Here is a 4,256-nt window from a genome sequence, read left to right as displayed (position 1 = left end):
TATTAATTGCATACGTGCAATTTAAATTGAGCAATTAATCGCGTAATTTGATTTTTTATTTACATGATTTAAATAAAAGAGAATTAGAAAAAAAGATTTTTATATGAAAGTTATAATCTTGTAAAAGTTTCTACTTTTAGATTATAGCTTTTATATGGAATTATTAAAGTTATTAATAGCGTTTTTTTCAAAATTTATAAAATTATTTTATTAATCTGCTTATTATTATTATATATGCATCGAATATAAAATTCAATGCGTATAATGATTTTTCTTAAATAATTATTTTTAAATTATTTTGAGCGCTATTACAATTTGGATCTTTTATTTATATGTTACAGATCAACGTAACAACTCTGACATCCTGAGAGGAGGAGGAGGAGGCCTAGGAGAGGCATCCTGCATCAGCGGAGCAACCCTAGGGTGAGTATTTATTATTTGTATATCAGTTGTTAAGAATCGCGTACGCGCATTAATTCGGTCTCTTTATTTGAATGAAATAAACAAGAGAAAATTAAAAAGAAAGACTTTTCATAATTCCTATAAAAGTTTCTACGTGAAGAAAAATCTTTTTATAATTTATAAAATTGTTCCATATTTATATAGAGCTTCTTAGTATTGTTCGCATCGGATATAAAATATTCCGCACGAAATATTAATTATATTTTGAACGCTGCTATAATTTAGTTTTATAATTGTATGTTACAGACAACGTATGTAGCCTCAAGACCAACAACTCCGCTGTTGCGCATCAGTGTCGGTGAGTGATGCATTTTACTTTATTTTGAGTTAGCGTATCTGTAGATATTGTAGATGCAAATGTAGATTGTAGATTGTAAATAGATCCGTTGCCTCAAAATGGATGGGCTAGAATAGATTAAATCAAATAACTTTTAATAGATTTTTTTATTATATATTAAAATATATTACAGATCTAATTTGAAGCATAAATTTAAGTAAAAATTTGAAAAGAATATAAAATACGTTTTTTAATTAATAAATTTTATTGAATTTGTTTAATGAAAAAGGCGCTAGTAATTTGATTAATTATATGAAATAGTAATAATTTATTCTTATATTGCGCCAATTTTATACTAATTTTGTATAGCCCATTCATTTATACTATCATATCAATTAAAGCTTTGCTTTAATTGATGTAAAGCCATGTATCGATCCATTAAATTACATGTATAAAATATGAATGTTTTGTTAATTTTATTTTAATATAAATTATATATTATTATAAATAATATTATATTATTATAAGAATTTCAATTAGTTAATTTTGATTGATAACTTGGCATTATATTAATTAAAGTAAAGTTATGTTAAAACTATGCATGACAAACGGTCGTAATGTCTCACGACCATAAACGAGCGTAAAATTACGCTCATGCACCGGCGATAATAGCCGGTAATTAGCCGGCAACGGAAGGAATTTCTCTTCTTCATTGACCTCTGATAGAGGTCCAAACTACATCTCTGGTTAAATGTAGCCAGAATGAATATGGCCAGGATCAACAAAAGGTAGGTCCAACTGGCCCAACGGAAGCGACGTATAGTGCATTCTATTAGGGTACGCGAATAGGGCACGCGAGTAGGGCACGCGAGTAGGGCACGCATGTAGGATACACGATTAGGATATGCGAGTAGGACACGTGAGTAGGGTACGCGATTAGGACACGCTCCCCGAAATTTCGGTGATCTAGGATTCCCGCTGGCTTAGCCAGCAAAAGTAGGATTATTAGGACTATTAGAACTATCTTAAGATAGTTATTTAATTCCTTAAGCATTAATTTCTTAAGATTCTTAAGGAATTAAATGCTTAGGAATTAAAAGAATACTAACTATTAAAATATTGGAGAGATAAACAAAAGAATATAAAATTATTTATATATCAGATAATAAAATAAAAATTATTTGTAAGAAAACTAAAAAGAGCGAAAATTAATTATAAAAAATTTGAAAAATGGCATATATACCTTTTTTATGTATAATGGCAATATAATTAAAATTCTAGATTAATATATTTGTTAAATATTAATATATTTAATATATTATATTTCTATATTATTTTTTTTAATATTCATAAATTTAAGAGCTTTGTGTTTTCATACCAAACAATTATTGATAAATTCGAAAAATTATATTTCAAACTTTATGAATATTACGAAAATCATTAATTCTCTTAGTATTTAATAGAAAAATTATTGAATAAATGTGTAAAGACTCGATATTAAGCTAACGATTAAATATTAACTTTTCGTTTACGAAATTTGACGACTGCTTCTGGCATTGCAGAATCGCGAGTAAATTATTCCGAATTTCATGATTTAATCTTGATTTGATTGATATTTATGAATTTCGTGTCGGAATTAAATATTTGTTAAATTAATTAATTAGCTACATTGCGAAAACACTGCGTTCTTTCCATGTTCTTGGACGCGATCGCTGTCTTAGCTAAGGGGCCTTATCGCTGTCCCTCTCGTCAGATAAACGTTAGTAATGTTGCGTGGTTCGTACCGGCGAGGAGTCGAAACAATCTTCATCGTGGAGAATTATTTCTTGTCGGTTCTTGTAAGATCCATTCGCGACGTCTAGTTCGGTGTTCTGTTGAAAATTGGGTATATACGTTGCAGGATTGGAATTAAACCCAGGTTTTTCTGGCGATTTCTGGAAGCAATGGTTTCGGTAGTAACTCAACGACGACTTCCACGCGCCTTTTCGAAGTCGAATCAGTGCTAAAAAGACTTAATAGTAGATTGAACATGAATATAACTACTGTATATAGATAAATTCTCATTTTTTAAGCAATTTCAAATTGCAATCAATTCGCCCGTTTCTATTGACTTTTTTGATACAAAAATTATGGTTACGAACGAATGTATTTTATTAATTAATTTAAAATTATTATAATCTTTATTTTTTTTAGAAAATATTTTTAGGCACTGAAGATATTAACATTAGGTTTTGGTTTTTCTTAAGGAATCATTTACAGGTATTGGATATCCCGCCATTTTAGGAGAGTCCTGTATAGTTTTTAGATATACCATTCTATAGATTTAATAAAATACATGCGCAAATTAATATACTATTTCAAAAACTGTTTACTTTTTTTGAATATTATGTGAATGTAATATAAAATGTGCGTATACTTTAAAACTTCGAGACAAATCAAATGGGTACCCTGATATCAGTAAAATATCGGTAAATTAATGTATTTAAATTTTATAGAAAAAGATTAATTATATATATAACTTAGAATTATTATAATTATGCTTGATATTATTTTGATTTATTTTGTTGCAAAGTATTCAAATTAAATTTTAAAAAATTTTGTTGTTATCGGGTTTGATTCGTCTCGAACAGTTGGTACCCGAGAATTATTTGTATTCGCACATTTAACACTAGGTTACAATAACGATGCATGTATTTTATTATCCACAAATATAATCGTTCGTAACTACATTTCTATTAAAAATTGTTATATCCATTTATTTTTCAATAAAGAGTTGTATTTTTTAATAATAGAAGAACACATTTTTTCGCGGAAATCTCAATCTAAATTGAAGATCATGACAATGGTAACTGTCATTGATTCATTACCGAAATCATTGCTATCGGGAGTATAGTCCGGAAGATCCGGGATTCGTTCCCTCCTACAGCGGGGCCCCTAATATTCAACGAATCACTTAACTTTTCTTTGCGAATTGATCTTGCGGGGTCCGATGTAGAAACGAGAAGTTGATCGTTCTCCATCTTTAGGATTGTTCTTGTCTTTGTCGGATATTAACCGGCGTGTTATCTGGCGGAGGGACCTTGATCTGGTCAAATTGTTGGGCCAGTTATCCTCCACTGAACGTGGTGATAACGCAGTTTTTTTATAACGGTATTTTAAAACTTATAAGATTTTATTCTGTTTAGCCAATCCTCCGCGAAACGGTACATATATTTTATTCTTAATCGCGAAATTTTCATAAAATCACGCATTTGAAAATTAATCGGGCATTAGATTCACAAATATACTTTATTACAGACGCGATTATAAAAAGCGCTTTAAATATCCGTCGAAACATTTTCGTTTAAGTATATATTGTAATTATATAATAATTATATCGTTCCCCGGATTGTTCCAAAAATTACATGTATACGTACATTGGAATCGAGTATTACGACTATCGTCGATTTATTTATTCATCGCGTTTTTTTCGCAAATTTTAAATCGCGGTTTATTTTGTGATTTAATCGTTGATTTA

The sequence above is a fragment of the Formica exsecta genome, unplaced genomic scaffold (genome assembly GCF_003651465.1).
Source record: "Formica exsecta isolate Colony F162 unplaced genomic scaffold, ASM365146v1 scaffold579, whole genome shotgun sequence".
NCBI lineage: Eukaryota > Metazoa > Arthropoda > Insecta > Hymenoptera > Formicidae > Formica > Formica exsecta.
This window is presented reverse-complemented; position numbering follows the sequence as displayed.